Source organism: Scyliorhinus torazame, chromosome 5, assembly GCF_047496885.1.
Source record: "Scyliorhinus torazame isolate Kashiwa2021f chromosome 5, sScyTor2.1, whole genome shotgun sequence".
NCBI classification, from domain to species: domain Eukaryota; kingdom Metazoa; phylum Chordata; class Chondrichthyes; order Carcharhiniformes; family Scyliorhinidae; genus Scyliorhinus; species Scyliorhinus torazame.
This window is the reverse complement of record NC_092711.1, coordinates 106,480,479-106,507,034: the sequence shown is the minus strand read 5'-3', so window position 1 is coordinate 106,507,034 and position 26,556 is coordinate 106,480,479. Positions and strand designations below refer to the sequence as shown.

General features: G+C 50.9%; 1 long non-coding RNA gene across 2 annotated transcripts in view; it reads right to left on the bottom strand.

Moving 5' to 3' along the window:
* The window catches only part of LOC140421615 (uncharacterized), a 51,624-nt gene that overhangs the window by 20,471 nt on the left and 4,597 nt on the right, over window positions 1–26,556 (bottom strand). Inside the window, exon 2 of one of the 2 annotated variants that reach the window (XR_011946941.1) lies at window positions 16,953–17,248. This is a non-coding gene — a long non-coding RNA (uncharacterized lncRNA). The remainder of the gene's footprint in view (window positions 1–16,952; window positions 17,249–26,556) is intronic. The other variant, XR_011946942.1, reaches the window with a different exon arrangement.

Sequence of the window (26,556 nt, the reverse complement as noted above, 5' to 3'; positions counted from 1 at the left end):
TCAATACTCTAGACATGACGTCCTCAAACCCCTGATATTATCTCCTAAGTTTTGGACACGCCCAAAGCATGTGGGCATGGTCTGCCGGTCCTCTCAGACACTTTACACACCTGTCCTCCACGCCGATGAATCTGCTCATCTGGGACACTGTCATGTGGGCCCGGTGGACGACCTGAAATTGAATCAGGCCAAGCCTGGCACATGTTGCAGTCCCATTAACCCTGCTCAGCGCATCTGCCACAGGCCTTCCTCAATCTCCCCTCCCAACTCCTCGTCCCATTTATGCCTCAGCTCCTCGGACTGCGTCTCCTCTGCTCCCATGAGCTCCTTGTAAATTTTCCGAGACACTTCCCTCCCCCACTAGACATGACCCTATCTTGGATCCCGCTTAGTGGCAAGAGTGGAAAAGATGGATCTGGCTGTGACAATATTGAATTCTTTACCCGTCAGTCTGGCCTCAATAAAACTCGAGATGGATTTGTAGGCATAGTATTATTTATTTTTAACCAACTTGCAAGTCTGACTCGCTTCATAATGAGCCTCAGAACACACAAGGTTTCTTCTGAAACCCTAGGAGCCGAGTGCTATCGGAGATAAAGGAATCTCTACAAATACATTCAAATGGCATCAAGTTTCACATACAAGATTCCTATAGGCCATCCTATACACCTCCTGACCTGGCCATATATCCTGATTGGCTCACTTCTCATTCCTTCACCCTGGGCCTCTTGTTCCCCAGCATCCTTTTCCCATCCTCCACCAGACACCCCTCCCTCCTTCCTTGCCATGCTTTCTGAAATCCTTTGTCTGTGAACTCAGTACTATTAGACTGATCACATCCACATTACGGTAACTAATATTTGAACTATCTATTTTATATCACATTCGTTTGTTCAATTCCTCAATTCCTCCTTTTATCATTTCATGATGACCTATCTGTCCAACCTGTAGCTATGGCCCCTCATCTAAGAAGATTCGTCGCTGCATTTCCAATTCTTGTTGCAGCACTCCGTCATCCGCTGCACCCTCGTGGATCCTAACAGCCAAGACTCTAGGGGTGTTTGTCCGTTCCAGTGCACCCTGCATTCTACCCATCACGCATTTAAGGATGGCCAGGCCCACAAAGATGCAGCCGAGTGCCACTGCTAAATACATGGCCATATTTATCAACCAGTCCTTCCAACCTCCGAATCCCCAGTTACCCCAAGAGCCAGGGTCCTGCATTCCGTCCAGGCGATCCCGTATGCGATCCATAAACTTAGTGATGTTAGCGGTTAGGTCTTGAACTCCCATGATACACTTGCCCTGCACTTATGGCGCATACCCCACCCTCACGGGCCAGAAGATAGTCAAGAGCATACCGGTTCTCTTTTGGGAAGTCTCATTCCAGGAGTGATTCTGGTGTACCCCATCCATACCTTTATCCAGGACTTGACATTTACTTTTTCAGCTTGCTTTGCCAAGTGCTCGGCCCAAGATCGCAAGAAAGTGCAAAGTGTGATGAACTCAGCTCAACGCATTACACAAGCTTGCCACATGCATATTGATTTTGTATACAACTCCCGCTGCCTCAGGAAGGCAGACAGCATTATCAGAGACTCCTCCCACCCAGGCAGTGCCTTCTTCCAGATCCTTCCATCAGGCAGAAGGTACAGACGTCTGAAGACCCGAACATCCAGACATATGAACAGCTTCTTCCCCACAGCTACTAGACTCCTCAACGACTCCCTCTCGGACTGATCCATTCCCTGTACGAACACTATTCACGACTTCCTGTGCTGCTCTTGCTCATGTATTTGCTTTGTTTGGCCCCATGTTCCACACTGTAACCAATCACTGTTTGTCAATATACCATTTGTCAATGTTCTCTGTCGATTATTCACTTTGTCTACTATGTACGGACTGTGTACGTTCCCTCGGCCGCAGAAAAATACTTTTCACTCTACTTCAGAACATGTGACAAGAAATCAAATCAATCAATTATTGTTTTCCTGATGTATAACCGCTGACTTATTAACATCGTTTTCCAGGATAAATGTCAAGAAAAAACAAGATTGCGTTTGTCACCTTCAATTTAGGTTTCTGGGAGAGAATATTTAACATTGGTGTTTTGATGTGTATTTCAATAAACCCACTCAGTAGTTCTAAATTGGAGTGAACAGAATCCGTCAGCAGGGGGCGGCAAGCAGCAGTTTGCTAATTAGAAATTCACGTGAGATCAATGCCAAAGCCAATAGGAATGGTATCCTGAGTGATGTCACAATGGGCCTGGCCCCTGCAGTGTGTGGGTGGAACAATGAGCTGAACAGAGCCCGGGTTCCCTCTCTCCTCTCAATCTCTGCCTCATTCCATTCACATTCACTCAGAGATTCAGTCAGACATGTCTCTGTTAATACTGGCGACGCTGTGGGACAGTAAGTATACGATTAGGTTCATCATGACAGTTTAGCATATTGATTGCAAAGTGTTTGCACTAAACTTTAATATCGTTAACGATAAGATATATACATATTATGTGCAGCTTGGCAAATGAGAGTTTACACACTCAGGTCTCGATAGACACACGTTTCGCTTTATTCTCTTTAATCTTGTGCTCTTTTGTTCATCTACTTTCACAGGCGGATTATGTGCAGCGAATCAGTCTCCAGTGACATTAACTGTATTAGAAGGGCGTTCAGCGCAGTTAATTTGCGAGTTTACAGATCAGGTTATAAGCACTATGTAATGGTATCGGCAGAAACAGGCACAGCCTCCAATTTGCATAATTTACAAAGTAGCAGGACTGAAGAAAGATGAAATCTTAGGACGATATCTGGCGACTGATGATGAGTCGACAAAGTCTGGTTACCTGAATATAAGCGCCCTGAATGTGGCGGGCGGAGAGGTTTATTACTATACAGGGAGGCACAGTGTTAGATAAAAGACAAAAACTCGTACAACAACCTCCGCGACTATTTTTTTCTCGGCTGAGTGTTTTTGATGCCTCTAACTGCGAAATGAGTTTGTTACCATGTTCTCAGTGAACAAAACTAACAGGTTTATATAAGTCACATTTGAATTCTGTCTTTATCCTTGGCCACATGAACAGAAAGCCGGTATAGGACACGCTGAGAATTATCTCCATGATCCGAGTTATATCACCTCGGTAATTATTTCGGAGCTTACCTTGAATATTGATGTTCCAACAGAGGCGATCCAGGAGTAGTGAGTCTATTACTTGTTGCGGCAACAGAACACAGGCTGTGTCAAAGTCTGGGATGGATTCTAACACATGGAATAGACAATGTCCCTTTGAACATAGACTTACCATTATCAGAAACGGCCGTGGAGAGAACACGGTGTCTAATGTAGACTTAAGTAGAAAAAGAATAAACGGAGATCAGAAACAGATTTCACTTCGGGCGACTGAGGGACGTTTTCCAGCGACAGTGTTACAAAAAGGTCCGTCTCAGCAGCTTTTTGCAGAGCTAACCACTGTTCCACCGCAGCCCAATGGTGCTTTAGCATCTGAACCTGGGGAACTGGCTGTCAGTGAATCTAAACAACCCGAACAGAGATCTACTCAGTATCCTGGTAAGAATACAGGTTTCATTGTTAGGCACGGGGTAGGAATGGCCCCGGTCATCTGGTTATTGTCAGGGGGAAGAATTGGGCTGTGAATTGTGTCAGAAAACATTCAACCAGAAGGTAAATAAACATTGAGGTAATTCTGAGCTCCCGGCTTGTTACCAGCAAAATACTCTAGCCAAATAGACACCATGTGTCGGCTGTGGTCTGAGAGACCTACAAACTGAGAGTGTAAATGGAGAAAGGATTTCATATTGCTTTCGAAAGACATGACAAGATCACAAAACGGCAAAACGTGAGTGAAAGCGCCATAAATTGATTTGTGAAATTGATTTACAGTATAGCTGCAAGTTAAAAAAACTAACTAACATTCCTCAGCTGCTGCTCACCTGTTATTGTTGGGTGTTGTGTTTTGGGATTGGATTGGATTTGTTTATTGTCACGTGTACCGAGGTACAGTGAAAAGTATTTTTCTGCAAGCAACTCAACAGATCATTGTGGTGGTATGTATTAGGGGTCATGTGGGACCTGTGAAGCCGAGATGCTATTGGCTGACAGATCCCGGGTCCTGGTTGGATCTGCCGACTTCTGGCTCCGCCCGGAAGGCGGAGTATAAGAACCCGAGCTTCTCCCCGCAGCTTCATTCTGTTGCTGAGCTGCTGGGGACAAGCATCGCTTAATAAAGCCTGGATCGACTTCATCACTTCTCGTCTCTCGTAAGTCATTGTGCGCTACAATTTATTAAGCGAGCTTAAAAAACTATGGAGCTCCGGATCGCCCCGGAATGCCTGCGGATCAGCCCCCACGCAGCGAACTCGGCAGCAGTATTCAAACACTGGCAAGCATGCTTTGAAGGCTACCTCCGAACGGCCCCCGGCCGTATCACAGAAGACCAGAAAATGCAGGTGCTGCATTCGAGGGTAAGCCCGGAAATTTACCCTCTCATAGAAGACGCAGAGGATTTCCCGACGGCGCTCGCATTGTTGAAGGGCATCTACTTTCGGCCCGTTAACCAGGTCTACGCGCGCCACCAACTCGCGACGAGACGGCAAAGTCCCGGAGAATCGCTAGAGGAATTCTACGCCGCGCTGCTAATTTTGGGACGAGGCTGCAGCTGCCCGCCGGTGAACGCGATCTAACACACGGACCTGCTAATTCGTGATGCATTTGTGGCAGGTATGAACTCTCCCCAAATCCGCCAAAGACTTTTGGAAAGAGAGTCGCTAGTACTCTCAGAGGCACGGGCCCTTGCAGCCTCCCTTGATGTGGCCTCGCAAAACGCCTGCGCCTACGGCCCCGACTGCGCGGCAGCCCAATGGGCTCCGTGGACCCCCGTCGCGACAAACCCCCCCCCTCGCAAGCTTGCGCGGTTAAAGCGCCAGACCATCCCGGGGGGGCCCGCTGCTATTTCTGCGGACAAGCAAAACACCCCCGGCAGCGTTGCCCGGCCCGTGCAGCTATTTGTAAAAGCTGCAGCAAAAAGGGCCATTACGTGGCAGTGTGCCGGTCCCGGGGGGTCGCCGCAATCCCCGGAGAAGAACGAGCCCAGCACATCCCAAACACCCCCCAACCCCCCCAGCGCCCCATGTGCGACCCGCGGGCGCTGCCATTTTGGGTCCCGGGCACCACGAGGGGAGGATGGGTGCCGCCATCTTGTGACCCCCAGCCACGTGCGATTCATGGGGGCGGCCATTTTGTCCAGCCCCGGCCGCATGCGATTCATGGACACCACCATCTTGGTTGACATCAAAGGACCCCAGCATCGACGGCTCCACGGGGCCCGAAGAAGACGCCGCGACACTACTACCATGACTGGCTTAGGTGACACTGGATCAATCGCGGCCCCGGACGCTCCAGACGACGACGACAACGGTGCTGGTCAACGGATACGAGACGCCATGCCTGATCGACTCCGGGAGCACTGAAAGTTTTCTTCACCCAGACACGGTAAACGCTGTTTTCTGACCATCCATCCAAGCACGCAAAAGATTTCCCGAGCTGCAGGATCCCATTCCGTAGAGATCAAAGGGTTCTGCATCGCAAACCTAACGGTGCAAGGGAGGGAGTTTAAGAACTATAGGCTCTACGTCCTTCCCCAACTCTGCGCGCCCACATTACTGGGATTAGATTTCCAGTGTAACCTGCAGAGCCTAACATTCCAATTCGGCGGCCCAATACCCCCACTCACTACCTGCGGCCTCGCAACTCTCAAGGTTGAACCGCCGTCCTTGTTTGCAAACCTTACCCCGGATTGCAAACCCGTCGCCACTAGGAGCAGACGGTACAGCGCCCAGGACCGGATATTTATTCGGTCTGAAGTCCAGCGGTTGCTGAAGGAAGGCATAATCCAGGCCAGCAATAGTCCCTGGAGAGCCCAGGTAGTAGTAGTAAAGACCGGGGAGAAGCAAAGGATGGTCGTAGACTATAGTCAGACCATCAACAGGTACACTCAGCTAGATGCGTACCCTCTCCCCCGCATATCCGACATGGTCAATCGGATTGCCCAGTATAAGGTCTTTTCCACCGTGGACCTCAAGTCCGCCTACCACCAGCTCCCCATCCGCCCAGGTGACTGCAAGTACACCGCCTTCGAGGCAGATGGGCGTCTATACCACTTCCTAAGGGTCCCATTTGGCGTCACGAACGGGGTCTCGGTCTTCCAACGGGAGATGGACCGAATGGTTGACCAGCACGGGTTGCAGGCCACGTTCCCGTATCTCGACAATGTAACCATCTGCGGCCATGATCAGCAGGACCATGACGCCAACCTCCAAAAGTTCCTCCAGACCGCTAATGCCCTGAACCTCACATATAACGAGGAAAAATACGTTTTTAGCACAAACCGGTTGGCCATCCTGGGATACGTAGTGCGCAATGGAGTAATAGGCCCCGACCCCGAACGCATGCGCCTCCTTATGGAATTCCCCCTCCCCCACTGCTACAAAGCCCTGAAACGTTGCCTGGGTTTCTTTTCATATTACGCCCAGTGGGTCCCCCAGTACGCAGACAAGGCCCGCCCGCTAATACAGTCCACTACCTTCCCCCTGTCGACAGGCTCGCCAGGCCTTCAGCCGCATCAAAGCGGATATCGCAAAGGCCACGATGCGCGCCATCGACGAGTCCCTCCCCTTCCAGGTCGAGAGCGACGCATCCGACGTAGCTCTGGCGGCCACCCTTAACCAAGCGGGCAGACCCGTGGCCTTTTTCTCCCGGACCCTCCACGCCTCAGAAATCCGCCACTCCTCAGTGGAAAAGGAAGCCCAAGCCATAGTGGAAGCTGTGCGACATTGGAGGCATTACCTGGCCGGCAGGAGATTCACTCTCCTCACCGACCAACGGTCGGTAGCCTTCATGTTCGATAATGCACAGCGGGGCAAAATTAAGAATGACAAGATCCTAAGGTGGAGGATCGAGCTCTCCACCTTTAACTATGAGTTCTTGTATCGTCCCGGAAAGCTGAACGCGCCGTCCGATGCCCTATCCTGCGGCACATGTGCCACTGCACAAATAGACCGCCTCCAAGCCCTCCACGAGGACCTCTGCCACCCGGGGGTCACTCGATTCTACCATTTCGTAAAGTCCCGCGACCTCCCCTACTCTGTGGAGGAGGTCCGTACAGTCACCAGGAACTGCCACATCTGCGCAGAGTGCAAACCGCACTTTTTCAGGCCGGATAGAGCGCACCTGATCAAGGCTTCCGCCCCTTTGAACGCCTCAGTTTGGATTTCAAAGGGCCCCTCCCCTCCACCGACCGCAACGCATACTTCCTGAATGTGGGGGACGAGTACTCTCGTTTCCCCTTCGCCATCCCCTGCCCCAACATGACAGCGGCCACAGTCATTAAAGCCCTTGGCACCATATTCACACTGTTCGGTTGCCCCGCATATATCCATAGCGACAGGGGGTCCTCCTTCATGAGTGACGAGCTGCACCAGTTCCTGCTCAGCAAGGGCATAGCCTCGAGCAGGACAACCAGCTACAACCCCCGGGGGAACGGGCAAGTAGAGAGGGAGAACGGCACGGTCTGGAAAACCGTCCTACTGGCCCTACGGTCCAGGGATCTCCCAGTTTCCCGGTGGCCGGAGGTCCTCCCGGACGCTCTCCACTCCATCCGGTCGCTGCTGTGTACCACCACTAACCAAACGCCTCATGAGCGCCTCCTTGTCTTCCCCAGGAAGTCCTCCTCCGGAACGTCGCTGCCGACCTGGCTGGCGGCCCCAGGACCCATCTTGCTCCGGAAACATGTGCGGGCGCACAAATCGGACCCGTTGGTCGAGAGGGTTCACCTTCTCCACGCAAACCCGCAGTACGCCTATGTGGCGTACCCCGACGGCCGACAGGACACAGTCTCCCTGCGGGACCTGGCGCCCGCCGGAAACACACACACATCCCCGACACCGATCATCCCCCTCCCTGTCACTGGCGCACACCGCGACCGCCCCCTTCCCGGGGGGATCGGTCCTCCTCCCGTGCCCGCCCAGGAGTAAAACAGGAATAAACAGCGAAACGCTCCCTGAGACGACAACGCCCGAGCAAGCACCTGCACCACCACCGGGGCTGAGGCGATCGACGAGGAAGACCAGACCGCCCGCTTGAGTCGGGGAATCCGCGTGACACCAAGAATGTTGTTGTAACAAAAAAAAAAATTGTTTTTGCTCATATTGTAAATAGTTCTCACAAACTTGTACATAGCCCAGTGTAGGGCTAAAGCTGTAGTAACACTGTCCGAAATTTGTTCCAGGGCCAGCTTTGTAAACCCCTACCACCATGCGAACCACCACCCCGCCGGGTTCCTTTTTAACAAGGGGTGAATGTGGTGGTATGTATTAGGGGTCATGTGGGACCTGTGAAGCCGAGATGCTATTGGCTGACAGATCCCGGGTCCTGGTTGGATCTGCCGACTTCTGACTCCGCCCTGAAGGCGGAGTATAAGAACCCGAGCTTCTCCCTGCAGCTTCATTCTGTTGCTGAGCTGCTGGGGACAAGCATCGCTTAATAAAGCCTGGATCGACTTCATCACTTCTCGTCTCTCGTAAGTCATTGTGCGCTACAATCATTTAAAAAATATATATATATTTAAAGTTTCTCGATCAAAAAGAATTTTCCATTTTTACAACTTTGTAACAAAATGTACATTGACCGTTATTTAAACAATATATTAAACTAACAACAAGTGCAGAAAAAGAACAAGAAAAGAGAAATAATAATACTGAAAAAATAAATATAAACAACAACTAGCATGGAAAGAAAGAAAAGAACATGAAACCCAAACACCGAATACACCCCCACCCCCCCCCGCCCCCCGGCTTGCTGCTGCTGTCTTTCCTGTTTTCCCTTATCGCTCTGCGAGATAGTCAAGGAACAGTTGCCACCGCCTGGTGAACCCTTGAGCCGAACCTCTCAGTGCGTATTTTATTCGCTCCAATTTTATAAACCCTGCCATGTCGTTTATCCAGGCCTCCACGCCCGGGGGTTTGGCTTCTTTCCACATAAGTAGAATCCTTTGCCGGGCTACTAGGGACGCAAAGGCCAAAACATCGGCCTCTCTCGCCTCCTGCACTCCCGGCTCTTCTGCAACCCCAAATATAGCCAACCCCCAGCTCGGTTCGACTCGGACCCCCACCACCTTTGAGATCACTCTTGCCACACCCACCCAGAACCCATGCAATACCGGACATGACCAAAACATGTGGGTGTGGTTCGCCGGGCTTCCCGTGCACCTCCCGCACCTATCCTCCACTCCAAAAAATCTACTCAGCCTTGCTCCCGTCATATGTGCCCTGTGTAGAACCTTGAATTGGATCAGGCTAAGCCTGGTACACGAGGACGAGGAATTTACCCTACTTAGGGCATCTGCCCACAGCTCCTCCTCCCATTTACCCTTCAGCTCCTCTACCATTGTCTCCCCCTCGTCTCTCATTTCCCTGTATATATCGGACACTTTACCTTCACCGACCCATGCCCCCGAAATCACTCTGTCCTGGATCCCTTGCGCTGGGTGCTGCAGAAATTCCCTCACCTGTTGCCTCACAAATGCCCTCACTTGCATATATCGGAAGGCATTCCCAGGTGGCAACCCGTATTTTTCTACCAATGCTCCCAAACTCGCGAACGACCCGTCCAAGAACAAGTCCTTCAACTTCCCAACTCCTGCTCGCTGCCAAGATTGGAATCCCCCATCTATCCTCCCCGGGACAACCTGTGATTGTTCCTTATCGGGGACCACACCGAGGCACCCGTCACTCCCCTATGTCGTCTCCACTGCCCCCAAATCTTCAAAGTCGCCACCACTACTGGGTTTGTGGTGTATTTTTTCGGGGGGGAACGGTAACGGCGCCGTCGCCAGTGCTTTTAAACTTGTTCCCTTACAGGACGCCATCTCCAGCCTTTTCCACGCCGCCCCTTCTTCTTCCCTCATCCACTTACATATCTTAGACACGTTGGCGGCCCAATAATAGTCACTCCGACTCGGCAGTGCCAGTCCCCCTCTGTCCCTACTGCGCTGCAGGGACCCCCTCTTTACCCTCGGGGTCTTTCCAGCCCCCACAAAGCTCATAATACTCCTGTCCACTTTCTTGAAAAAGGCCTTTGTAATCAGTATGGGGAGGCACTGAAACACGAAAAGAAACCTCGGGAGGACCACCATTTTAACCGCCTGTACTCTGCCCGCCAATGACAGGGGCACCATGTCCCACCACTTAAAGTCCTCCTCCATCTGCTCTACCAGTCGTGTCAAGTTAAGCTTATGCAAGGTTCCCCAGTTCCTGGCCACCTGGATCCCTAGATATCGAAAATCCCTTGCTACTGTCCTCAGTGGCAGATCGTCTATCCCCCTGCCCTGTTCCCCGAGGTGCATCACAAAAAGTTCCCTCTTTCCCATATTCAATTTATATCCCGAGAACTCTCCAAACTCCCTGAGTGTCAGCATTATCTCTGGCATCCCCTCCACTGGGTCCGCCACATATAGCAGCAAATCATCCGCATATAATGACACCCGATGTTCCTCTCCTCCTCTGAGCACCCCCCTCCACTTCTTAGAGCCCCTCAGTGCTATGGCCAATGGCTCGATTGCCAACGCGAACAGTAACGGGGACAGGGGGCACCCGTGTCTTGTGCCCCTATGTAATCGGAAATAGTCGGATTGTTGCCTATTTGTAACCACGCTTGCCACCGGGGCCCCGTACAGGAGCTGAACCCATCTGATGAACCCCTCTCCAAATCCAAATCTCTTCAGTACCTCCCACAGGTAGTCCCCCTCCACTCTATCAAATGCCTTCTCTGCATCCATCGCCACCACTATCTCCGCCTCCCCCTCCGGTGGGGACATCATCATCACCCCCAGCAACCTTCGTATATTGGCATTCAATTGCCTCCCTTTAACAAACCCTGTCTGGTCGTCATGTACCACCCCTGGGACACAGTCCTCTATCCTTGTCGCCATCACTTTGGCCAGTAACTTGGCATCTACATTTAGGAGGGAGATGGGCCTGTATGACCCGCACTGCAGCGGGTCTTTGTCTCGTTTCAGGATCAACGATATCGTCGCCTCCAACATTGTCGGGGGTAGTGTCCCCCTTTCCTTAGCCTCATTGAAGGTTCTCGTCAGGAGTGGGGCCAGTAGGTCCACATATTTCCTGTAAAATTCCACCGGGAACCCATCTGGTCCCGGGGCCTTTCCTGCCTGCATGTTCCCAATTCCTTTAATCACCTCCTCCACCTCGATCTGCGCTCCCAAACCTGCCACCTCCTGCTCCTCAACCCTCGGGAACTCCAGCTGGTCCAGGAAGTGTACTCAGAGCATTTGAAGGGTCAACTAGCTGACTGTGGATCTGGAGTCCCATGTAGGCCAGACAAGGGAAGGATAGATTTCCTTCACTGAAGGACATGAGTGAACCAACAATCGACAATGGTTTCAGGGTCTTTGGTCAACTTTAAATGAATTCAAATTTTACCTTCTCCCTCATAGGCAGCAAGTTCCAGGTCATTGCCGCTCGCTGTGTAAAAACATATCGAACATAGAACAGTACAGCACAGTACAGGCCCTTCGGCCCACGATGTTGTGCCGACTATTTATCCTAATCTAAGATCAACCAAACCTACACCCCTTCAATTTACTGCAGTCCATGTGCCTGTCCAAGAGTCGCTTAAGTGTCCCTAATGACTCAACTCCACCACCTCTGCTGGCAGTGTATTCCACGCAACCACCACTCTGTGTAAAGAACCTACCTCTGACATCTCCCCGTACCTTCCTCCAATCACCTTAAAATTATGTCCCCTCATGACAGCCATTTCCGCCCTGGGGAAAGTCTCTGGCTCTCCACTCTATCCATGCCTCTCATCACCTTGTACACCTCTATCAAGTCACCTCTCTTCCTTCTTCGCTTCAGTGAGAAAAGCACTAGCTCCCTTAACCTTTCTTCATAAGACATGCCCCTCCAGTCCAGGCAGCATCTTTGTAAGTCTTCTCTGTACCCTCTCCAAAGCATCCACATCCTTCCTATAATGAGGCGACCAGAACTGGACACAATATTCCAAGTTTGGTCCAACTAGGGTTTTATAAAGCTGCAAAGCCTCACGGCTCTGAAACCCAATCCCCCTGTAAATGAAAGCCAACACACCATACGCCTTCTTAACAACCCTATCAACCTGGGTGGCAACTTTGCAGGATCTATGTACGTAGACAACAAGATCGCTCTGTTCCTCCACACTTCCAAGAATCCTGCCTTTAACCCTGTATTCAGCATTCAAATTCGACCTTCCAAAATGAATCACTTCACATTTATTGAGGTTGAACGCCATCTGCCACTTCTCAGCCCAGCTCTGCGTCCTGTCAATGTCCTGTTGTAACCTGCAATAGCCCTCAACACTAGCTAAAACGCCACCAACCTTAGTGTCTTCGGCAAACTTATTAACCCACCCTTCCACTTCCTCATCCAAGTCATTGAAAAACCACAAAGAGCAGAGGTCCCAGCACGGATCCCTGCGGGACACCACTGGTCACCGACCTCCAAGCTAAATACTTTCCATCCACTACCACTCGCTGTCTTCTTTCGGCCAGCCAATTCTGTATCCAGACAGCCAAATTTCCCTGTATCCCATGTCGGCTAACTTTCTGAATGAGCCTACCATGGGGAACCTTATCAAATGCCGAACTGAAATCCATATACACCACATCCACTGCCCGACCTTCATCAATGTGTCTTGTCACATCCTCAAACAATTCAATGAGGCTTGTGAGGCATAACCTACCCCTCAAAAGCCATGCTGACTATCTTTAGTCAAACTATGTTTTCCTAAATAATCATCAAATCCTATTTCTCAAAATCCTTTCCAACATTTTGCTCACCACAGACGTAAGACTGATGGGTCTGTAATTCCCAGGGATTACCCTATTCCCTTTCTTGAACAAGGGAACAACATTCGCCTCCCTACAATCATCCGGTACTACTCCAGTGGAGAGTGAGGACACAAAGATCATCGCTAACGGCTCAGCAATCTCCTCCCTCGCTTCCCGTAGTAACCTTGGGTAAATCCCGTCAGGCCCAGGGAACTTATCTATCCTGATGCTTTTCAAAATTTCCAGCACATCCTCCTTTTTAATATCAACCTCTTTGAGTCTATTAACCTGGTTCACATTGTTCTCATGAGCAACAAGGTCCCTCTTGTGAATATTGAAGCAAAGTATTCATTTAGTGCCTCCCCCATCTCCTCAGATTCTAGGCACAAGTTCCCTCCACTATCCCTGATTGGCCCTACTCTAGTTCCCACTCCCCTGCCAAATTAGTTTAAACCCTCCCGAAGAGTACTAGAAAATCTCCCTCCCAGGATATTGGTGTCCCTCTGGTTCAGATGCAACCCGTCCTGCTTGTACAGGTCCCACCTTCCCCAGAATGCACTCCAATTATCCAAATACCTGAAGCCCTCCCTCCTACACCATTCCTGCAGCCACGTGTTCAGCTGCACTCTCTCCCTATTCCTAGCCTCGCTATCACGTGGCACCGGCAACAAACCAGAGATGACAACTCTGTCTGTCCTGGCTTTTAACTTCCAGCCTAACTCCCTAAACTCATTTATTACCTCCACACCCCTTTTCCTACCTACGTCGTTGGTACCAATGTGCACCACGACTTCTGGCTGCTCCCGCTCCCCCTTAAGGATCCTGAAGACACGATCCGAGACATCCCTGGCCCCCGGGAGGCAACATACCTTCCGGGAGTCTCGCTCGCGACCACAGAATCTCCTATCTATTCCCCTAACCATTGAATCTCCTACAACTATTGCTGTTCTATTCTCCCCCCTTCCCTTCTGAGCCCCAGAGCCAGACTCAGTGCCAGAGACCTGGCGCTAGGGCCTTCCCCTGGTAGGTCATCCCCCCCAACAGCATCCAAAACGGTATACTTGTTTTGAAGGGGAACGGCCATGAGGGATCCCTGCACTGTCTGCCTGTTTTTTATTTCCCCTGACTGTAACCCAGCTATTGATGTCCTGTACCTTGGGTGTGGTTACCTACCTGTAGCTCTTCTCTATCACCCCCTCTGCCTCCCGGATGATCCAAAGTTCATCCAGCTTCAGGTCCAGTTCCCTAACTTGGTCTTTGAGGAGCTGGAGTTGGGTGCACTTCCCGCAGGTATAGTCAGCGGGGACACCGGTGGTATCCCTCACCACCCACATCCTACAGGAGGAGCATGCAACTGGCCTAGCCTCCATCCCCTCTTACCTGACAGAATATAGCTGCCCTGTGGACCAATTGGATCTCCGCCCTCCGACTCTGCTCCCAGTCAGCTCCACTCTCTGGAAACTGCTGGCTCTCTTCTCACTCTTTACGGAAATGTAGGAAACAAAATGAAAGGAGCACCTTACTTCCTCCTCACCTAACTCTCTGTCACCAAACTCTCACTATAGCACTCAAATGCACCAAATTCAGCACTCCCTCAGTCACCAAACTCTCACTATAGCACTCAAATGCACCAAATTCAGCACTCCCTCAGTCACCAAACTCTCACGATAGCACTCAAATGCACCAAATTCAGCACTCAGTGCAAACAAAGTCTGCACTGTAGGGGATCACTTTTATACTGTGAATCTAGCCTCTGAAAACTGGCCTAATCCAATTAACTAATTAACAAGCTCCAGCTGCAAGTGCCTACAAGTAGAAGCTTTGTTTATAGCTGATTGAAAATTCACCTTCTTCTAAACCAAACAGCAACTTTTAAGTTAATTAACTAAAGAAAAGAAAGTCTAGACTTTAGATAAAAATGAAGCCTTATACTCCCTCAGTCACCAAACGCTCACTATAGCACTCAAATGCACCAAATTCAGCACTCAGTGCAAACTTCTCTTGTCATCCAAGGCTCCTTCATCTTACCATTCCTTCCTCGTCTCACTGGGACAAAACTATTCAGCACTCGCAGCAAGTGCTCCTTAAACATCCCCCACATTACTGTTGTGCATTTCCCCAAGGACAATTGTTCCCACTTTATGCTCCTCAGCTCCTGTCTAATAGCTGTATAATTTCCCCTCCCCCAATTAAATACCTTCCCATATTGTCTGTTCCTATCCCTCTCTATGACTATGGTAAAGGTCAAGGAGTTGTGGTCACTGTCACCAAAATGCTGTCCCACCGAGACATCTGACACCTGGCCTGGTTCGTTGCCGAGCACCAAGTCCAATATGCCCCCCCCCCCTAGTCGGCCTATCTACATATTGAGTCAGGAATCCTTCCTGTACATACCTGACAAAATCTGCTCCATCCAAACCATTTGCACTAAGGAGGTTCCAGTCAATATTAGGGAAGTTGAAGTCACCCATGACAACAACTCTGTTACTTCTGCACCTTTCCAAGATCTGCTGCAGTAATGTTTCCGTAATGGCCACAACATCGCCGATCAACGCTCTAAGTTCATCTCCCTTATTCCTGACACTCCTTACATTGAAACAGACGCACTTTGACCCATTCCGCTGAGTGCAACTTTGCCCTATCAACTGTCTATCCTTCCTCACCGACTCGCTGCATACGATTTCTGCCTGTTCAACAGCTACCCTGTCCTCTGATCCATAGCTCTGGTTCCCATCCCCCTGCCAAACTAGTTTAAATCCTCCTGAACAGCTCCAGAAAACCACCCACCCAAGACAGTTTATGTGCAATCCGTCCTTCATGCACAAGTCCCACCTTCCCCAGAAGCTATTCCAGTGATCCACATATCTGAAGCCTTCCCTCCTGCACCAGCCTTGTAGCCACGTGTTCAGCTGCACTCGCTCTCTGTTCCTTGCCTCACTTGCACATGGCACCAGTAGCAATCCTGAGATCACTACTCTGCTTGTCCTGCTCTTTAGCTGTCAACCTAACTCCCTAAAATCACTTTTTAAATCCTCATCCCTTTTCTCAGCTATGTCATTGGTGCCTATGTGCACCACGACTTCTGGTTGCTACCCCTCCCCCTTAAGAATCCTGTAGACTCGATCCAAGATATCCCTGGCCCTGGCACCCGGGAGGCAACATACCTTCCGGGAGTCTCGTTCGTGACCACAGAACCTCCTATCAGTTCCCCTAACCATTGAGTCTCCTACCACTATTGCTTTTCTATTCTCCCCCTTCCCTTCTGAGCCACAGAGGTGGGCTCAGAGGCAGAGACCTGGCTGCTAGGGCCTCCCCTGGTAGCATCCAAAACGTTATACTTGTTTTGAACGCACGAGGGATCCCTGCATTGTCTGCCCGTTCCTTTTCCTTCCCCTGACTGTAACCCAGCTACTCTTGTCCTGCACCTTGGGTGTGGCTACCTCCCTGTAACTCCTCTCTATCACCCACTCTGCCTCCCGGACGATCCAAAGTTCATCCAGCTCCAGTTCCCTAACGCAGTCTCTGAGGAGCTGGAGTTGGATGCACTTACCGCAGGTGTACCGGTGTCCCTCACCACCCACATCCTACAGGAGGAGCAAACAACTGCCCTAGCTTCCATCCCCTCTGATCTGAATTCCCAAAGAGATTTAAAGGGGAAAAAAAAGATTAAACATGCGTTAGGCCCTTAAAAATAAAATACATATACACTGCTGCTACTCTCTCAAGTGAAGCCTCTAAAATTGGTGATTCTGCTAAACGATACAAAGATAGCTTGCTGCCCCCAAAAAACAAAACAAACACGAATAAAATAATTTAAAAAAATTAAAAACCCAAAATCAAACAACTGTTATCTTCTGGAATGTCGCTGCCCTGTGAACCAACTGGAACTCTGCCCTCCGACGCTGCTCCCAGGCAGCTGCTCTCTCTGTAAACTCCCAGCTCCCTTCACACTTTTTGAGGAAATGTCGGAAATTAAATGAAAGGAGCACCTTGCTCCCTCCTCACCGAACTCCCTCACTCACCAAACTCTCACTTTAACTCCACATACCTGTCTACCCCTGATGCACGCTACCTGGTTCAGTGGACGAATGTAATGTCCTTCCAGCAGTTCCATGGCTTTATCATAGTTCGCTGCCCCTTCGATCAGGGGGTAGATCGCCGGGCTGAACCACGAGCGTAGGAGGTGTATCTTCTGCCTTTCCGTGGGGGTGTCGGCAGCCGTATCGAGGTAGCTCTGGAAGCATGCCAGCCAATGCTTAAAAATCGCGGCAGAGTTTTCTGCGTGCGGGCTGAGCTGAAGGCACGCCGGCTTGATGCGGAGGTCCATCCTTCAAAAGTACTTATCTGATTAAATTGATGCACAATCAATACACTTGAGACCACGAGGAGTCATATCGATTCAGCTTTAATCAGATAGAACTGTACCCAGCAGCGATGTTACAGAAATGGAGGCTGCTGGGACGGCATCTGTTCTTATACCCCGCCTCTCAGGGCGGGGCTATGTACATTGCCCAATGGTAGACCCCGCGGTCTAGCCAATGGTCATTCCTCTCTCAGGTACTGCAATACCTGGTATTACCACAACCCCGATAACCTTTCACTTCCTTGCTCATCAAGAATCTATCCAGCTCTGCCTTAAAAATATCCAAGGACTCTGCTTCCGCTGCCTTTTAAGGACGTGATTTCCAAAGTCTTACAACCCTCAAGAGAATAAAAAATCCTCATCTCCATCTGAAATGGATGCCCTCGTTCTAGATTCTCCCACAAGAGAAACATCCTCTCCACATCCACCCTGTCAAGACCCCTCAGGATCTTATATCGTTCAATCCAGGTTTTACCCAAAACTTTAAATCTGTGTCCCGGCTGCTTGTACGATCAGTGAATGGAAACAGAGTTTCTTTGTCCACCCGATGGAAATCTGGCATAATCTTGTGTCCCTGAATCAAATCTCCCCTCAACCTCCTTTGCTGGAACCATTCTGGTAAATCTCCTCTGCACCTTCTCCAAGAACCTTCACATTCTTCCTGAAGAGTGGTGACCAGAGCTTTATAAAGATTCATAGAATAGAATTAGAACCATAGAATTCCTACAGTGCAGAAGGCCATTTGGCCCATCGAGGCTGCACTGATTCTCTGAAAGGGCACCCTGCCTAGGCCCACACCCCTGTCCCTGTAACCCCATAGCCCCACCTAACCTGCACATCCCTGGACACTAAGGGGCAATTTATCAAGGCCAATCCACCAAACTTGCCCTTCTTTGGACTGATGGAGAAATCCTGAGCACTGGGTGGAAAGCAACGCAGACACGGGGAGAAATTGCAAACTCCACACAGACAGTCACCAAGGCCGGAATCGAACCCGGGTCCCTGGCGCTGTGAGGCAGCAGTGCTAACCACCGTGCCACCAGAAGCAACGTTTTGGTATCAAGATTACTGTTTATGAGTAAAAGCAAATTACTGCGGATGCTGGAATCTGAAACCAAGAGAAAATGCTGGAAAACCTCAGCAGGTCTGGCAGGATCTGTTGGGAGAGAAAAGAGCTAACAAAGGGTCAGCAGACTCGAAAAGTTAGCTCTTTTCTCTCCCTATAGATGCTGCCAGACCTGCTGAGGTTTTCTAGCATTTTCTCTTTGGTTACTGTTTATGAAACTCAAGATGAAATGAATGAATGAATAAAATGAAATGAAAATCGCTTATTGTCACAAGTAGGCTTCAAATGAAGTTACTGTGTAAAGCCCCTAGTCGCCACATTCCGGCGCCTGTTCGAGGAGGCTGGTATGGGAATTGAACCGTGCTGGCCTGCCTTAGTCTGCTTTCAAAGCCAGCGATTTAGCCCTGTGCTAAACAGACATTTGAATTGATGTAACTTAAAAAGCTTCAGACCACAATCTATCTCTCTCCTCCCAAAGAGGCCAGTTGGGTTCTTATAACAATCCAGCAGTTTTCATGGTCACTTTTTCCCAGAGCCGTCCCCACAAATGACCAGATTCATTCAGCTCAATTTCACAACCTGCCTTTGTGTTTTGTGGGTTCTCTCTCATTCCCAATTTTCTGTTTTAAATCAGTTTCACAGGGTGTTCGAAGGGGAAGATTCAAAGTCCGGAAACTCAAACCAAGCATCACATCAGGATCTGACAGAGTCCTCAATTTATCATCTCCTGAATATCATCGTACTTTGAACATGGAAGGAAAAAGCATCGTTCACAGTGCGGGGAAACCGTACACGTGTTGTGTGTGTGGACGAGGATACAGTCAATCATCAGGTCTCACAAGCCACAAATGCAGTCGCACTGAGGAGAAACAATGGAAATGTGGGGACTGTGGGAAAGGATTCACTGCCCCATCCCAGCTGGAAACTCATCAACGCAGTCACACTGGGCAGAGACCATTCACCTGCTCACAGTGTGAGAAAGGATTCACTGAGTCATCCACTCTGTCCACACAGCAGCGAGTTCACATTGGGGAGAGACCATTCACCTGCTCACAGTTTGGGAAGGGATTCACTGAGTCATCCACTCTGTCCGCACACCAGCGAGTTCACACTGGGGAGAGACCATTCACCTGCTCCAAGTGTGGGATGGGATTCACTAAGTCATCCCACCTGCTGAGTCACCAGCGAATTCACACTGGGGAGAGGCCGTTCACCTGCGCCAAGTGTGGGAAGGCATTCACTCAGTCATCCAACCTGCAGAAGCACCAACGAGTTCACACTGATGAGAGACCGTTTCAATGTCCAGACTGCGGGAAGTGCTATAAAAGTTCTGGGGAACTGATGAGCCATCAACGTGTTCACACTGACGAGGGACCGTTCAGGTGCTCTCACTGCGGACTGGATTCAGACATTCATCTCAGCTCACTGTACACCAGCGAATTCACACTGGGGAGAGGCCATTCGCCTGCTCCAAGTGTGGGAAGGGATTCACCACTTCATCCCACCTGCTAAGACACCAACGAGGCCACAAGTAACCACGGTGATTGGATTTTGCTGTTCCTTACATTCAGGACTGAACCATGTTCATTTGGGTCTCTTTCTGCTGATAACAAACTCCAGCCCATTTACAGGGGGCTAATATTCTGGCTAAAAGTCAAATAAATTAGATTTGTGTGAAATACGCAGAGTGCTGAAACGTTTTAATATCTCTGACACAGGTTAGTTCCTTTTGAAGTACTCCCGCTCTCCCCTGTCTCTTCCATCCTCACCTCCAACAAAAAGTGTGAGGAGCTTGTGTTGCTTCTTTGTGACTGAGATTGAGTAAATCCGATCAGCCGCCTCTGCTGCTTCCCTCCCTCCCACGAGCCTTTAATTTTCCTGATAGTGAGTGGAGATCCGTTAGGGCGAGGGGTCTGGATGGTGAGGAATTTGTTAAGTGTGTCCAAGATGGTTTTTTGGAGCAATATGTGGGTAGTCCGACTGGAGAGGGGGCTGTATTGGACCTAGTACTAGGGATCGAGCCTGGCCATGTCATCAAAGTTGTAGTGGGAGAACATGTGGCGAACAGTGACCACAATTCCGTAAGCTTTCGGATATTCAGGGAAAAGGATGAGTGCTGTCCTCGGGTTAAGGTGCTAAATTGGGATCAGCCTAACTACAACCAGATTAGGCAGGATTTGGATGCTGTTGTTTGGGAGAGGCTGTTTGAGGGGAAAATCCACATTTGACATGTGTGAGTCTCTTAAGGAGCAGTAGATGGGAGTGCAGGACAGGCATGTGCCGGTAAAAATGAAGGACAGGAAAGGCAGGGGGCGCGATTCTCCACTCCCGCGCCGGTTGGGAGAATCGCCTGGGCCGCCAAAATTTCCCGCGACACCGGTCCGTCGCCCTCCCACGATTCTCCCAAGTGGCGGGAACGGCCCCGTTGAGTTCCGTGGGCCGCAGAATCGCCCGAGACACCCAAAATGGCGATTCTCCGGCACCCCTGCTATTCTTAGGCCCGGATGGGCCGAGTGGCCAGCCCAAAACGGCGGGTTCCCCGCGGCGCCGTCCACACCTGGTCGCTGCCGTAGGGAACAGCGCAGGAATGCTGGGGGGTGAGGAGGGGGGGTGGGGAGGGGGGGGCGGCGGCCTGCGGGGGGTGGGTGGATCCTGCACCGGGGGTACCTCAAATGTGGGGTGGCCTGCGATCGGTGCCCACTGATTGTCGGGCCATCCTCTCTGAAGGAGAACCTCCTTCCTTCCGCAGTCCCACAAGATCCGTCCGCCATCGTCTTGCGGGGCGGACTCGGGGAGGACGGCAACCACGCATGCGCGGGTGACGCCAGTTATGCGGCGCCGGCCGCGTCAGGTATGCGGTGCCGCCTTTACGCGATGACAAGACCTGGCGCGTGTAGATGACGCGGCCCCGCTCCTAGCCCATTATCGGGCCCTGAATCGGTCTGGATAAGGGCCGTTTCGCGCCGGCGTGAACCTCGACGCCGTTCACGAGGGCGTGGGCACTTCGGCGCGGGAGTGGAGAATCCCGCCCACGATTCGGGAACCATGGATGACCAGGGAAATTGAGAATCTTGTCAAAATGAAAAAAATGCATATGTGAGGTAAAGGCAACTAAAAACAGATGAAGCACTTGAGGAATACAAGGAAAGTAGAAAAGAGCTCAAGCAGGGAGTTAGGAGGGGAAAAAGGGGTCACCAAATGTCCTTGGCAGATAGGATTAAGGAGAATCCCAAGGCATTTATACATATATTAGGAACAAGAGGGTAGGTAGAGAAAGAGTTGGTCCACTCAAGGACAAAGGAGGGAAATTATGTGTAGAACCAGAGGAAGTAGGTGTGGTCCTTAATGAGTATTTTGCATCGGTATTCACAAAGGAGAGGGACATGCTGATTGGTGGTGTCTCAGAGATGTGTAAACACTTTAGAACAGGTCGTTATTATGATTGAGGAAGTGTTACGTATGTTAAAAAGCATTAAAGTGGACTTCCGGGTGCGGCGATGACCAGCTAAGTCGCACGTTTCGGCAGCTCCCGGTGGAACGGACCTTTGGGCTCTTGATAGGAGCCCCAACGGCAATTTTAACGGCTAAAAACACTGTGCGGTAAACCAGAAGGGAATCCCCCTGGATACCGATGGAAAAAGGAGGGGAAAGTGGCCAGATTGCGGTGGATCCTCTAGAGCAGCGGCAAGTAAGGCAAGCAAAAACCAAGATGGCGTCGGAAGGTGGTAGTTTAACATGGGGCCCTGAACAACAAGAGTTCTTGAAATGTTGTGTGGAAGAACTTAAAAAGGAAATGAAGAAGGAGCTGTTGGCCCCGATATTACAGGCGATCGAAGGGCTAAAGGATGATCAAAAGACCCAGGAGCGGGAGCTTCAGGTCGTGAAGGCAAAGGCTGCCGAGAATGAGGACGACATACAGGGCCTGGTGGTGAAGACGGAGATGCACGAGGCACACCATAAACGATGTGTGGAAAGACTGGAGGTGCTGGAGAACAACGCGAGGAGGAATAACTTAAGGATTCTTGGTCTTCCTGAAGGTGCGGAGGGAGCGGACGTCGGGGCATATGTGAGCACGATGCTGCACTCGTTAATGGGAGCGGAGGCCCCGGCGGGTTCGCTGGAGGTGGAGGGAGCATACCGAGTGATGGCGCGAGGACCGAGAGCAGGAGAAATTCCTAGAGCCATAGTGGTGAGATTCCTCCATTTTAAGGATAGAGAGATGGTCCTTAGATGGGCAAAGAAAACTCGGAGCAGTAAGTGGGAGAACACGGTGATCCGTGTATACCAAGACTGGAGTGCGGAGGTGGCGAGAAGGAGGGTGAGCTTTAATCGGGCCAAGGCGGTGCTTCACAAAAAGAAGATAAAATTCGGAATGCTGCAACCATATATGGGTCACATATCAAGGGAGGCACCACTACTTTGAGACGGCGGATGAGGCGTGGACTTTTATTGTAGAAGAAAAATTGGAATGAGCGGGATATTAAAAAAGAACGTTTGAAACAAAGTGGTGGGGCGAGTATGGGGGGCGAAGAGGGGGGTAAAAAGGGGGGAAAGAGGAGTTTTATGTCATTACTCCTGCGATGTGGTAACTTTTCTCTCTTCCACAGGTGGTGATGGGGGGAGGAGGGGAGGTGGAGGAGATGGGGCGTTGGCCATTGGGGGCGGGGCCAAGGGGGAAGCGCAGGCTTAGTTCCCGCGCTAGGATAATCATGGCGGGAATAGGGAAGCAGGAAGGAGGGGGCGTCGCATGGTGCGAGCCGAGGTCACGGGGGGAAGCCGAGGTCGGCCAGAGTTTGCTGACTTCTGGGAGCAACATGGGGGTGTAACTACGCTAGTGGAGGATCTAGCGGGGGGGGGGGGGGGGGGTTATTGGGTTGCTGCTGCTGGGGAGAGGGGGGAGCTGGCATGGGGTGGGGTGGGCGGGGGGGTGCACCGCCTGGGGGGGACACAGCTGCGTGGGAACCGGGTGAGGAGCTGGAAAAAGGGGATTGCTAATCGACGAGGGGGGGGGGGTAAAAAGCCCCCTAACCCGGCTGATCACGTGGAATGTGAGAGGGCTGAACGGGCACTCGCACACCTGAAGAAACTTAAGGCAGACGTGGTTATGTTACAGGAGACGCACTTGAAACTGATAGACCAGGTTAGACTACGCAAAGGATGGGTGGGGCAGGTGTTTCATTCGGGGCTAGATGCGAAAAACAGGGGGGTGGCTATATTAGTGGGGAAGCGGGTAATGTTTGAGGCAAAGACTATAGTGGCGGATAGCGGGGGCAGATACGTGATGGTGAGTGGCAAACTGCAGGGGGAGACGGTGGTTTTGGTAAACGTATATGCCCCGAACTGGGATGATGCCAATTTTATGAGGCGTATGCTAGGACGCATCCCGGACCTAGAGGTGGGAAAGTTGGTAATGGGGGGAGATTTCAATATGGTGCTGGAACCAGGGCTGGACAGGTCGAGGTCCAGGACTGGAAGGAGGTCGGCAGCAGCTAAGGTGCTTAAAGATTTTATGGAGCAGATGGGAGGAGTAGACCCGTGGAGATTTAGCAGACCTAGGAGTAAGGAGTTTTCGTTTTTCTCCTATGTCCACAAAGTCTATTCGCGAATAGACTTTTTTGTTTTGGGAAGGGCGTTGATCCCGAAGGTGAGGGGAACGGAGTATATGGCTATAGCCATTTCGGATCACGCTCCACATTGGGTGGACTTGGAGATAGGGGAGGAAACAGAAGGGCGCCCACCCTGGAGAATGGACATGGGACGAATGGCAGATGAGGGGGTGTGTCTAAGGGTGAGGGGGTGCATTGAAAAGTACTTGGAACTCAATGATAATGCGGAGGTCCAGGTGGGAGTGGTCTGGGAGGCGCTGAAGGCAGTGGTTAGAGGGGAGCTGATATCAATAAGGGCACATAAAGGAAAGCAGGAGAGTAGGGAACGGGAGCGGTTGCTGCAAGAACTTCTGAGGGTGGACAGGCAATATGCGGAGGCACCGGAGGAGGGACTGTACAGGGAAAGGCAAAGGTTACACGTAGAATTTGACTTGCTGACAACGGGTACTGCAGAGGCACAGTGGAGGAAGGCACAGGGTGTACAGTACGAATATGGGGAGAAGGCGAGCAAGTTGCTGGCCCACCAATTGAGGAAAAGGGGAGCAGCGAGGGAAATAGGGGGAGTGAGGGATGAGGAAGGAGAGATGGAGCGGGGAGCGGAGAGAGTGAATGGAGTGTTCAAGGCATTCTATAAAAGATTATACGAAGCTCAACCCCCGGATGGGAGGGAGAGAATGATGGGCTTTCTGGACCGGCTGGAATTTCCTAAGGTGGAGGAGCAGGAGAGGGTGGGACTGGGAGCACAGATCGAAATAGAGGAAGTAGTGAAAGGAATGAGGAGCATGCAGGCGGGGAAGGCTCCGGGACCGGATGGATTTCCAGTTGAATTTTATAGGAAATATGTGGACTTGCTCGCCCCGCTACTGATGAGGACCTTTAATGAGGCAAAGGAAAGGGGACAGCTGCCCCCGACTATGTCTGAGGCAACGATATCGCTTCTCCTAAAGAAGGAAAAAGACCCGCTGCAATGCGGGTCCTATAAACCTATTTTCCTCCTAAATGTAGACGCTAAGATTCTGGCTAAGGTAATGGCAATGAGGATAGAGGATTGTGTCCCGGGGGTGGTCCACAAGGACCAAACTGGGTTTGTGATGGGGAGACAGCTGAATACGAATATACGGAGGCTGCTAGGGGTAATGATGATGCCCCCACCAGAGGGGGAAGCGGAGATAGTGGTGGCGATGGATGCCGAGAAAGCATTTGATAGAGTGGAGTGGGATTATTTGTGGGAGGTGCTGAGGAGATTTGGTTTTGGAGATGAGTATGTTAGATGGGTACAGCTGTTGTATAGGGCCCCGATGGCGAGTGTGGTCACGAATGGACGGGGATCTGCATACTTTCGGCTCCATAGAGGGACAAGGCAGGGATGCCCTCTGTCCCCATTATTGTTTGCGCTGGCGATTGAGCCTCTGGCAATAGCATTGAGGGGTTCCAGGAAGTGGAGGGGAGTACTCAGAGGAGGAGAAGAACACCGGGTATCTCTGTATGCGGACGATTTGCTGCTATATGTAGCGGACCTGGCGGAGGGGATGCCAGAGATAATGCGGACACTTCGTGAGTTTGGAGAATTCTCAGGATATAAACTGAACATGGGGAAAAGTGAGTTGTTTGTGGTGCATCCAGGGGAGCAGAGCAGAGAAATAGACGACTTACCGCTGAGGAAGGTAACAAGGGACTTTCGTTACTTGGGGATCCAGATAGCCAAGAATTGGGGCACATTGCATAGGTTAAATTTAACGCGGTTGGTGGAACAGATGGAGGAGGACTTCAAGAGATGGGACATGGTATCCCTGTCATTGGCAGGGAGGGTGCAGGCGGTTAAAATGGTAGTCCTCCCGAGATTCCTTTTTGTGTTTCAGTGCCTCCCGGTGGTGATCACAAAGGCTTTTTTCAAAAGGATTGAAAAGAGTATCATGAGTTTTGTGTGGGCCGGGAAGACCCAGAGAGTGAGGAAGGGATTTTTACAGCGTAGTAGGGATAGGGGGGGGGGCTGGCACTACCGAGCCTAAGTGAGTACTACTGGGCCGCCAATATCTCAATGGTGAGTAAGTGGATGGGAGAAGAGGAGAGAGCAGCGTGGAAGAGATTGGAGAGGGCGTCCTGTAGGGGGACTAGCCTACAAGCTATGGTGACGGCCCCATTGCCGCTCTCACCGGTGGTGGTGGCTACTTTGAAAATTTGGGGACAGTGGAGATGACATAGGGGAAAGACAGGAGCCTTGATGGGGTCCCCGATAAGAAATAATCATAGGTTTGCTCCAGGGAGAATGGATGGGGGATTTGGAATATGGCAAAGAGCAGGAGTAACACAATTGAAAGATCTGTTTGTGGATGGGAAGTTTGCAAGTCTGGGAGCGCTGACCGAGAAATATGTGTTGCCCCAAGGGAATGCATTCCGGTATATGCAACTGAGGGCTTTTGCGAGGCAACAGGTGAGGGAATTCCCGCAGCTCCCGACGCAGGAGGTGCAGGACAGAGTGATCTCAAAGACATGGGTGGGGGATGGTAAGGTATCAGACATATATAGGGAAATGAGGGATGAGGGGGAGATTATGGTAGATGAGCTGAAAGGGAAATGGGAAGAAGAGCTGGGGGAGGAGATTGAGGAGGGGCTGTGG